General features: G+C 44.9%; 1 protein-coding gene across 1 annotated transcript in view; it reads left to right on the forward strand.

Moving 5' to 3' along the window:
* The first annotated feature begins 12,315 nt into the window (after positions 1–12,315).
* The window catches only part of ptn (pleiotrophin), a 26,649-nt gene continuing 26,464 nt past the window's right edge, over positions 12,316–12,500 (forward strand). The window contains exon 1 of the mRNA XM_079755300.1: positions 12,316–12,370. The gene's annotated coding sequence lies outside the window, so the exon portion shown is untranslated. The remainder of the gene's footprint in view (positions 12,371–12,500) is intronic.

The raw sequence follows: 12,500 nt of genomic DNA on the forward strand, positions 1-12,500 counted from the left end.
TAGAGCCCGTTCTCTGCCTCCACCTCTCAGAGTGATAACTAGAGGCCGTCTCACAGTATCACAGCAGGGATGTTTCATCATTGATATACAAAGAGATACAGTCGGGCCCAGCCCGAAAAAGGAGCTGCAATAATGTTGATTTGGTGTTAGGGTTAGGGTTAAATGTGGTTTAGGGTTAGGGTTTGAGTTAATGTTGGTTAGGGTTAGGGTCAAATATTGGTTAGGGTTAGGGTTAAATGTTGGTTTGGTGTTAGGGTTAGGGTTAAATGTGGTTTAGGGTTAGGGTTAATGTTGGTTAGGGTTAGGGTCAAATATTGGTTAGGGTTAGGGTTAAATGTTGGTTTGGTGTTAGGGTTAGGGTTAAATGTTGGTTTGGTGTTAGGGTAAGGGTAACCTCATCCTTTCTTAATTGAAGGTCAAATATGCCTCAGTTTGTTTGGTGGTTTATATTGATTATTTCACAGGTGGCTTCGAAATGTTTTATTGATTCATTTAGAGCAGCTCATACACACATTGAGCCAAGTGAAGGTAACATAGCATCATTTAAGTTAAGGTAGCATAAAATAATTTAAGTTAAGGTAACATAACATCATTTAAGTTAAGGTAACATAACATAATTTAACTAAAGGTAACATAACATCATTTAAGTTAAGGTAACATAACATCATCTATCAGACGTGGAGAATGAGGATGTTTAGAAACAGAAAGACTTCCAGGCTCACGATTCCTTTCAAAATCCTTTGCCAAAATGTTTCCTCTGCAAGAAAGTATTCAACATCCCTAAATTTTTTATGTGGATTTGAAGAACATTTGAACATGGATGTAATTAAAAGGTTAGATTTCCAGAAATTGCAAATCAAAAGACATCATTCGGTGGAGTTTAACTGCAGATATTTTGGAGAGTGAAGTTAAATATAAAGTCAGTGTTTCAATGGCTGCTTTTTTCTATTTCTAATCATCTTCCACTTTAAAGGGATTAGTAGCTGTGATAAGAGTAATGTTGTCGCTTTCTGGGGTTGTCAGTTGGCCGTGAGTCAGTCTTTAGTGTTGCTTTGTAGTTATTTATCACTTCTGTTTTAGTCATTAATCCTTTCATTTACTCTTGTAAGAATTCAGGAGGATTAATAGCCTCTACTTGTAAACAGAAAGAGACATTATCCTTTGTTTTGTTTGTGACTCTGTTTTCCTGCTTTTATGTCCCCTTTATGTTTTCGATTTTTACTGTGTTCTTACTGTTCAACGGGTTCAATTAGGTTTCTGGTTGTTTCTCCTTTGATATTCATATTGGATAGAAACACTTTCATCACCCCCTCACCACTACGTATATGGAGTGTTTTATTCATTCATCATGGATTCATTCATCCAAAGCGACTCACAGTGAATTCAGATCTCATGAAAGAGTTGGTGGTTACAGATACTGGCTTCATCCCAGTCACAAAGGCCTAAGATACTGGTTAACAAGGGAAAGAGAAAGTTAGAGAGAAAGCACCAGAGAGGGAGGGAGAGAGAGTGGGAGAGAGACAGAGAGAGACAGAGAGAGACAGGGGGAGAGAGAAACTCCAAATTGACTTCACTTCTTGACGTTCTTTTTAAACATCTCCAACTCCAGACTGCACCAGCGGCCGATACCGGGCACGTCAGACCTCCAAGACGGATCATTATGGGATGGGGGGGGGGGGGGGGGGGGGGGGGTCGTGAAAGGTCAACAGAGGGGTCTTGGAGGTCTCACCTCCCCCTGGTTCTGCTCCAGACCAGACCTCATTAGCCAAGGCACACCAGCTACTTTATATGCTAGCCGCTAGCCGCTAATGCAGACATCAATGGGGACGGTGGGGCCGGTTCTAAACACGCCGGTCTGTACGGCCCCTGTGAGGGCCCACAGTCAAGGCCCCACACTGCATGCCCACAACAAACTGTAGGCTATGAATTAAAATCAGTTCATTGGAAGATTTCTTTGATTAGTGGTTTTCTTATGGGGACTCTGGGCGCTGTTAAGTATCCGTTACCATCCATCAACCAACATAGACAAAGCTACAACCAGATAACTATAGAGAACTATACCAGCTAACCATAGAGAACTATACCAGCTTACCATAGAGAACTATACCAGCTTACCATAGAGAACTATACCAGCTAACCATAGAGAACTACACCAGCTTACCATAGAGAACTACACCAGCTAACCATAGAGAACTATACCAGCTAACCATAGAGAACTACACCAGCTTACCATAGAGACCTATACCAGCTGAGCACATGAACCACAGGGTCAATAACACAAATCCTGGAGTGAACAAAGAATGAGGAATAATGATGGAGAGCTGACACTTGACCTGACCTTCATCTCTATAGAGACTGTGTGTGTGTGAGCGTGTGTGTGCGTGTGTGTTTGTGTGGCGTGTGTGTGTGTGTGTGTGTGTGTGTGTGTGTGTGTGTGTGTGTGTGTGTGTGTGTGAGCGTGTGTGTGAAGCCCATTCAACCAGACCAGAAACATACACCTGAGACAATGGGAAATGGGTCAATTCACGGACGTACTTTGGATTATTACTTATGCAAATATGGAAATCAACGCAAGAGAGAGAGAGAGAGAGAGAGAGAGAGAGAGGTCAACGAGAAGAGCAGTGAGGACAGAGCCATCTTCATTGTAACCTCATTTACATTCAAACTCCATTCTCTTGCACACGCAAACACACATGCATGCGTACACAAACACCATATACTCCTCTTCTAAGACACACACACACACACACACACACACACACACACACACACACACACACACACACACACCTAATAAAGGGCCTATTCTTGATGTTATATCTTTCCGAGATATCCATTCCATGTGTAGCGAATGATTAAATTCAATAGCGCAGTTCCCAGCAAGGCTGATGCATATGTTTCATTAAAATGAATGTTAATCAAAATGAGCTCAGAATTGTACAATCAAAACTAAGTCCCCACTTAAACCAAGCGCTCATTTTCCTTGTCTGTAATTACAACGAGCCATTTGTGCCTTGGAGCGAAAGGCTGACGATTCTCTTTCCTTCTTCCCCTAAACTGCCTCCCTTTTCATGTGTGTTTTTATATATATATATATATACATATATATATATATACATATATATGTATATATATGTATATATATATTATTATAACATATATATATATGTATACAGTATATGTTATACGTTCCTCATTGTTGGAGAGACATGCCACTCTCCCAGCAGAAGGAAAGGCTGATTAAATTTGTGTCACACAGGGGAAATAAATAAAATCTCAAACAAACACATACACACACACGCACACTATGCACATCTGGAACCCGGTCGACTTCAGCAAATCTTGGGGATTAATGATCCGTACCTCAATGGGTTTTTTAATGCTCATAGATGCACTCTCCCGTTTCCACAGGCCATACTGATTCCGAGGGCTGTGTTGGCTGCGTGTTGCTGGAGCGTGGTGGTGTAAAACAGAGGGGGTTGGAGCTGGGTGTCGTTATAACAGGGGGTTGGAGCCTGCCATGTCAAAGAAAACACTTTTAGATTGACAGTGAGCAGCTTGCAGGAGAAGGAAGAGCTAGCTTTCTAACCCCGTGATGTACGTTTCACACTCGGACGGGTGGACACAACCTCCACCATCATCACCATCACCACCACCATCACCACCACCTCCACCACGGCCATCATCACCACCATGACCCTCACTACTATCTCCACCCCCTCCACCACCTCCACCATGACCACCACAACCACCTCTACCACCTCCACCATCATCACCACCAGCACCATGACCACCATTTCCACCTCCATCATCATCACCATGACAGGTCCTGTACATAGCTACTATCCTGTCTATAGCTACTACTGCTAAAAACACATCTATTCCTGTATGTCTTGGCAGGGAAATAGTTCTGATTCATGGGTAGGGGTTGGAGGAGGAAAAATGAATAAGCTGGATCAAATAGACGGAGGAAAAGTTGGGTAGGAGGGTGTAATTAGGGCTTCAGGCTCCATCAGTGATAGCATTGATCCTATCAGATCTTCCCCTTCCCTTAAATCCTTAACTTCACTTGACTCTAATCCCTGTCTCCAAAAGCCCAACTAGACCCCCTATTAACCTGCCATTCATATCTACAATGGCTCCAAATAATGCCATGTTTTATCCTGAACTGGATGTCTCTGTGGACGTGAAGGGTTGGAACCGGTCATTTACCATTGACCATCTGAGCTCTGACAGCTGAGGGCAGTCACCACCACACGTCTTGTTCCTTTAGAAGCACCAGGAACATGGAGCTTTGGGCAGACTCACCTACATCGTTTGTAGAGAGGTGGCAGGGAGGTAAAAGCTGCGAATGTCAAATGCTACGAGAGAGAGCTAGAGAGACAGCAGTGTAAATACAGGGGTTCTAACTTATTGGTAAGTAGGTGGAGTAAGTGGCGTGGTCTTTTTCCCAAACTTTAATTTGATATAGCTCTATTTGATTCTAGATCTAGCCCTGAAGTACCTCAGTCATCTGTCTTGTTCATTGGAGTCTGATACAAATAGTCACAGGACAGAGAGAAAAGGCAATATTCCCAGTGACACTAAATATATCTTTGTCTTTAAACATATTTGTCCTGCAGATTAACGGTTTTAGAATCTTTTTTTGTCCGTTTCCTCACAAAAAAAATAATGTATTCAAGTCTTGGGAAGCAGTGGAGACCAGTCTGTTGTCTTCTGCCACAACAGAGTGGGTTTTTTCGAACAGCAACAACTGAATTAAGTGATGAACAATCGCTTACTCAAAACTTCAATATCAAATTTTGGGGGGGGGGGGGGGGGGGCAATTGTTACATTTGTAAAAATAATTCTGAGGCAAAAGCCATTAATGAGAACACACCAGGCATTGAGAGAAGGAAATACGCCATAAGAAACAAATGACTTTTTTTGTGGGGGGAAGGCGATGGAGTACAGAAAAACCAGACTTTAGGATCCTGAGAGAACTGTGCTTTATTTAGATCTTTGTACAGCAACACTGTCATGCTGGCAGCTCTCTCTTTCTCCCTCACTTCATCTGTCAGCCTCTCTCATTCTCCCTCTCCCCCCACTTTCCTCTCTCTCTATATGAATGACATCACAAAACACATTTCACAACAGCATGGGATTTTAGTTGAGTGCAAAAGTTGGTCTTCTTTGCTCTCACTACTACATCCACAAGTTGACTATTTTGAACTATCGACAGAGACACTGAATAGGGGTACACTATATGTTGTTGGCTTAGGTTGAGGGTTCGGGTTAGCCCAAGCAGGGTTAGGCGTCTTGCTCAAGGGAACCTGTCAGCTGGTATAGTTTGTAGTTGAACATCCCCTTCACCCCTCTGCTCGGTTGCACCTATTTAAAAATAGATGAGTTGATGATGGTATCTAATACATTTCCACAGATACAATATTTATACCATCAGGTTCAAATGCTTATCTCGCTGCCTTGCTGTGCCGCGCCTGTAGGGTTGTTATAATAAACGATAATTGGGATCAAATTGAATCTAAACGCTGCAGTGATACAGAACGTAAAGGGAAACAGCAGGTAATGGGAAGGCGCTCTGACCCTCCGAAGCACAGACCAACCTTCAGCATCACTGCCACTGATTGTTTCTATGGGACAAGAAATGCATCTCATGCACAATTGACTTGATTTTTAAGTGGCCAGTAACAATCTGTGTGGGGTATGGAATATCTTGACTTTTGTAAGCCCTGGCACGGAGACGTAAATATTAATGTTTATCCAAAGACTCATGCCATATTAATGACACTAAGCGTCTTATTGAACTGACATCGTGGGATTTCATCCTTTGCTAGAGAGGATGGCTGGGTTTCGAAGGAATTGATCTGGACAGAAATCCTCTGTCTGTCTGTCTGTCTGTCTGTCTGTCTGTCTGTCTGTCTGTCTGTCTGTCTGTCTGTCTGTCTGTCTGTCCATCTCTATCTCTCTCTTTCTCTCTCTCTCTCTCTCTCTCTCTCTCTCTCTCTCTCTCTCTCTTCCTCTCTCTCTCTCTCTCTCTCTCTCTCTCTCTCTCTCTCTCTCTCTCTCTCTCTCTCTCTCTCTCTCTCTAACCTATCTATTCAAACCAATACAACAGCGGAGATGACGCCCTGTCCCTCTGTACCTCTGTTCAGTTCCTCCGTATCGTCCAGTTTGTGTGTGTATGTGTCCCTTACAGTGTGTGTGTGTGTGTGTGTGTGTGTGTGTGTCTGTGAGAGTGTGTGTGTGTGTATATATGTATCTGTGTATCCGTAAGGGTGTGTGTGTGAGAGTGTGTGTGTGTTCAAGCCAGGCGAGGACAGGAGGAAGGTGTTGTGATTTCCTGCTGTTTCATCAGCGCTGTTGTCAGCCTGTCTGACCAGGTTCTCAGAGAGAGGGCTGGTGGGGCGGGCGGTGGGGGGAGGTGGAGGAGGTGGAGGAGGGTGATGGTGGAGGTGGAGGAGGCTGATGGTGGAGGTGGTGGAGGGTGATGGTGGAGGTGGAGGAGGCTGATGGTGGAGGAGGGTGATGGTGGAGGTGGAGGAGGCTGATGGTGGAGGTGGTGGAGGGTGATGGTGGAGGTGGAGGAGGCTGATGGTGGAGGAGGGTGATGGTGTAGCTGGAGGGGGTGGAGGTGGTGGAGGGTGGAGGTGGAGGAGGGTGATGGTGTAGCTGGAGGGGGTGGAGGTGGTGGAGGGTGGAGGTGGAGATGGTTGTGGTGGTTGGTGGTAGAGGGGATTGGTGGTGTGCGGCACTGTTAGCTGGATTATACACACACACACACACACACACACACACACACACACACACACACACACACACACACACACACACACACACACACACACACACTTCAGACGGGGCACACCCAATACAATACTTAACCCATCCATCCATGAGGTACCAGGGATGGAAGCCAGTTTAAAGTGATGGAAATATCAAAGAATAGCAACAGGAACATTTTCCTCTTTCCATTTGAAATTGAGATGCCGCCCCCATCACCTCAGTGGACATTGAGACACATTTAAAATGTTCCTTGCACATATCATGGTATATATATCACGCATATCATGTTTTATATATATACCATATCATGTGTTATACTCTATATATAATAATCTATATATAATAAATATATAATAAATTATATTGGTTATAAACCCTGTAGCATGTGTTATGAAGCCCCTAATGTGTGTAATGAAGCCCCTAATGTGTGTTATGAAGCCAAAAGCATGTGTTATGAAGCCCCTCATGTGTGTAATGAAGCCCCTATTGTGTGTTATGAAGCCCCTCATGTGTGTAATGAAGCCCCTATTGTGTGTTATGAAGCCATTGTTGTGTGTTATGAAGCCACTATTGTGTCTTATGAAGCCACTGTTGTGTGTTATGAAGCCCCTATTGTGTGTTATGAAGCCCCTATTGTGTGTTATGAAGCCACTGTTGTGTGTTGTGAAGCCACTTTTGTGTGTTATGAAGCCACTGTTGTGTGTTGTGAAGCCACTTTTGTGTGTTATGAAGCCACTTTTGTGTGTTTTGAAGCACCTATTGTGTGTAATGAAGCCCCTATTGTGTGTTATGAAGCCCCTGTTGTGTGTTATGTAGCCACTATTGTGTGTTATGAAGCCACTATTGTGTGTTGCATCTCATTTAATCATGAAAGCCTGAAAGCGTATCATCAGCACTTAAGGGGGCTAGTGTGGCGCATGCTACATGCAGCGGGGGCCAGAGAAGAGACGTTGTGTATTATTTATGAGGGGGGACTATGAGACAATCGCGGCGGTAGCGTAGCTTCCTCACCCGTAGGACAATGAGTCATTAATGCTAATGGATGACCATTAGCGCAATTTGCTTTCCAGGTAATTCCGAATCCCAGGAGGAGTTAGAAAACGTTGTTTCTGTTTGCACGTGGCATCATGCCAGGTCACGTGCTCGGTGCTGATGAGATCCAGCCAATCGGATAATAACGCTGGTGTTTCGGACAAAAACAGAGTTTTGGCTAGCAGAAGTGTAGCGCCAAAGTGAGATGGACGCTGTGTTCCGCTGTAACCAAATAGAGCAACTAGTGATATCTTCTTAAAAGGTGACATATTATACCACCAGGTGTGAGTGTGATTAGCTGTTACAAGCCAATTTGAAAATCTGTCTCTTCTGACATCACAAGTGTGTCCACCTAGATGTATGACGGATAGATGGGTAACGTTTTCTACAGTCTACCGTGTAGGTGGGTAGGCTGGTAGACTGATCTATCTAACACACATCTAGGTGGACACGCCCACTTGTGATATCAGAAGAGGCAGATTTTCAAAACGTCTTGTAACGGCTAATCACACTCACACCTGGTGGTATAATATGTCACCTTTAAAAGCCCTTGTGGACACAATCATCAGTTTTTGATTGTAATTTGTCGTGGAACACAGCAAGTTTGCTCACTGTTCATGCGTTCATGTGTTCATGTGTAAACAAGATGCTTCAACGTTCCATGAAAGGCATCGGATTATGAAAGGCATCGGTCTGAACTTAAGGTTTCCGGTTTTATGACATCTGATCTCTTCATGTGGTATTCTCTATATGAAGAGGACATAGCTATGATTCTTGATGATAGCCGTGTTTAAACACTGTGGCTCCCAGCTCTGGGCTGCAATCTGTCGATGCTATCGAGTCGACGTCATGGCTGGATGGACTTTCCAACAGTAATACATTGTATAAAACAGCCTGCTGTTAACCTATCAGAAGGCTTTATTCTTTGGCCCCGTTGAGCGTTCAGACAAACTGGCCGTTGGCAGATTTATTGGTTTGTTTGTCCATCTTTCCATGGAAGGCTGTATCTCACAGCCAATCAAAGCCAATCATCGCCATAACACACACTCTCTCACTCTCTCACACTCTCTCTCTCTCTCTCTCTCTCTCTCTCTCTCTCTCTCTCTCCCATCCTCCCTCCTTTTCCCTCTCTTTTTCATCTCCTTCTCTCCACCATGTGAACTATTCTCTCCCTCTGTGTTTATTTATTGCTGTTGTTGTAGCTGATGTGGTCTGGCTGTGCCACCATAACCTCTCCCCTCCTTTCTCTCTCCCCTCTCCCTTTCTCTCTCTATCTCTCTCTCTCTCTCTCTCTCTCTCTTTCGCTGTGACCATCATTGCTATGCTGATGACACGCAAATCTATGTATCGCTATCACCAAATGACTATCGGCCCATAGATCTGCTGTGCCAGTGCATTGAACAAGTCAAAGACTGGATGTGCCGAAATTTCCTTCAACTAAATGAGGACATAACAGAGATAATTGTATTTGGTGCTAAAACGGAAAGGCTTAAAGTAACCCAACACCTTCACTCTCTGTCCCTGAAAACCTCAATCAAAGCCAGAAATCTAGGGGTTATCATGGATTCAGATTTACGTTTCAACAGTCACATCAAATCGGTTACAAAATCTGCATATTATCACCTTAAAAATGTAGCAAGACTTAGAAGGCTCATGTCCACTGAAGACTTACACAAACTTGTACATGCCTTTATCACTAGTAAGCTTGATTACTGCAATGGTCTCCTTACAGGTCTCCCAAAACAAACTCTAAGGAAGCTTCAGCTTGTTCAGAATGCTGCTGCCAGAGTTCTAACAAAGACCAAAAAATTTGAACGTATTGCACCAATTCTTAAATCGTTACATTGGCTTCCTGTAGGTCAGAGAATTGATTTTAAAATCATGTTGCTAACCTATAAATCCCTACATGGTTTAAGCCCAAAATATTTAACTGATTTAACTTCCACTACATAAGCGTTCTAGACCACTAAGATCTTCTGAGACCAATCTGTTAATTATCCCCAGAGTAAACACGAAATATGGGAAAGCAGGATTTAGTTACTATGCAAAAAATAGCTGGAATAAACTCCCTGAGGATTTAAGACTTGCCCAACTCTGAGCACCTTTAAAACAAGACTGAAGACTTTTATGTTTGCTTTAGCTTTCTGCTAAATCTTAAATACATTGCACTTTCTAAAAAGCTTTTTTAACTTTGCTTTTATTTTCTATTTTAACCAGAAAGATACATGATCTGATACCAGAGAGAAAGGACAAGGGTTTGAGACCCAAGTTCTGTCTTGGTTAGACTCCTAGAATCTGGGTTGGAGTCGCAGAGAAAAAAACAACTTCCTTTAGGTCGGGTTGGAGTCCCAGAGAAAGGACCAAGTTCCTTTAGGTCGGGTTGGAGTCCCAGAGAAAGGACCAAGTTCCTTTAGGTCGGGTTGGAGTCCCAGAGAAAGGACCAAGTTCCTTTAGGTCGGGTTGGAGTCCCAGAGAAAGGACCAAGTTCCTTTAGGTCCGGTTGGAGTCCTGACGTGGGTACCAGAGAGACTGTTGATCTGATCTTAAATACATTGTTGTCTTTCTATTTTACTCATTTCTTTGCATATGTTTTCTTTTACTTATCTATTATTTTATTTTATTGTATGACAATGTTTATATGTGAAGCACTTTGAGTCTGCCTGGTGTATGAAAAGTGCTATATAAATAATCTTGCCTCGCCTTGCCTCTCTCTCTCTCTCTCTCTCTCTCTCTCTCTCTCTCTCTCTCCCCCCCATAACATCTCCCCTCCTCTCTGTCTCTCTCCCTCTCTCCCCATAACCTCTACGCTTCTCTCAATCTCTCTGTTTCTCTCCCATCTTTCTCTCTGCTGTGTACCAAAGTCTCTTTCATCTCTCTCTATGTACAATTGTCTCTCTCCCATCTCTCTCTCACTCCATATTCATCAATTCCTCCCCTCTCTTTCTCTCCCTCTGAAGGAATGTCTCCCCCCCCATTTCTCTGTTCCTCTGTACACATCCCAAGACACACTGCCACTTAACTGCTTTCTTTCTTACCCCCCACCCCCTTCTCATCCCCCACCTTTCTATCACTCTCTCTCTCTGACCTCTATCTGTGTCACCCCCCACCCCAATCCTGCAGTGTGTGGTGTGTGTGTGTGTGTGTGTGCGTGCGTGTGTGAGGCATAGGCTGTGGCCACTTAGGGGCCCCCATAGTAGGGGGGCCCCCAACCAACCTCAAAAAAAATTATAGATATATATATCATATTATTTAGGGTTTACCAAGTGTGTTCTCTGCTTCCATCTTCATTTTTGAGTAAAGTAGTGTATGCAGGGTTTAAAGGGAAAGGTTTTTTTACTCATCTCCAACCTTTACTTCTGCGTAGATTAGCTTTACCTGCCTATCCACCATTCAGTCAGTAATTATTTTTTCTCCATTCTCTTTTAAAGATCGGATGAGGTGGGCCCCATACATATCTTCGCCTTGGGCCCCAAATTTGCTAAAACCGCCACTGTTGGGGGTGACGACCATTTGAACACGATTCAGGAAACCCCCTCTCACCCCTCTTACCCAGTCCCTCTCCTCACCTCCTAACCCCCTCCCTCTCCTCACCCCTCTCACCCCTCCCTCTCCTCACCTCTCCAACCCCTCTCACCCCTCTCACCCGGTCCCTCTCCTCACCCCTCTCACCCCGTCCCTCTCCTCACTCCTGTCACCCCTCTCACCCCATCCATCTCTTCATCTCTCTCACCCCTCTCACCCCTCTCACCCAGTCCCTCTCCTCACCCCTCTCACCCTGTCCCTCTCACCCATCCCTCTCCTTACCCCTCCCTCTCCTCACCCCTCTCACCCCTCCCTCTCCTCACCCCTCTCACCCCTCCCTCTCCTCACCCCTCTCACCCCTCCCTCTCCTCACCCCTCTCAGCCCTCCCTCTCCTCACCCCTCTCACCCCTCCCTCTCTTCACCCCTCTGACCCCTCCCTCTCTTCACCCCTCTCACCCCTCCCTCTCCTCCCCCCTCCAACCCCTCTCACCCCGTCCCTCTCCTCACCCATCCCCATCCAAACCGTTCTGTCTCCTCCCCTCTCTCCCCCACAGACACCCCTCCCACCGGGCAGCCCCCACCCACCAGCCTCCTCCGTCACCAACAACAACAGAAAGGGCTCCGGTGCTAACATAGCTCTGCACTGTGAGGGGACGAGAGACATAAAGAGAGAGAGAGAGAGAGAGAGAGAGAGAGAGAGAGAGAGAGAGAGAGAGAGAGAGAGAGAGAGAGAGAGTCAGACAGAGAGAGAGAGTCAGAGAGAGAGAGAGAGTCAGACAGAGAGAGAGAGTCAGACAGAGAGAGAGAGAGAATCAGACAGAGAGGGAGAGAGAGAGTCAGAGAGAGAGAGAGAGAGAGTCAGACAGAGAGAGAGAGAGTCAGAGAGAGAGAGAGTCAGACAGAGAGAGAGAGAGAGAATCCGAGGGACGACCAGCAGGGCAGAGGTTGTACATGAGCAGCGGCTACAAAACAACAACAAGCAGAACCGTGCGACGACAGCCAACACAACAACTGCCAGACCTCCAACATCAAGTAAGTCATTTTCCATTTTGGCGTTGTTTTTTGTTGTTGTTTTGCTGTGAGGACGCAGGCCTTGCTGAGCCTGTCGCCGTGGCGATCGGAGATGAAATGCTCTGGTCAGGATCTTGTTCTGAGAAAATTG

Source organism: Pollachius pollachius (assembly GCF_949987615.1).
Source record: "Pollachius pollachius genome assembly, chromosome: 18".
Taxonomy (NCBI): Eukaryota; Metazoa; Chordata; class Actinopteri; order Gadiformes; family Gadidae; genus Pollachius; species Pollachius pollachius.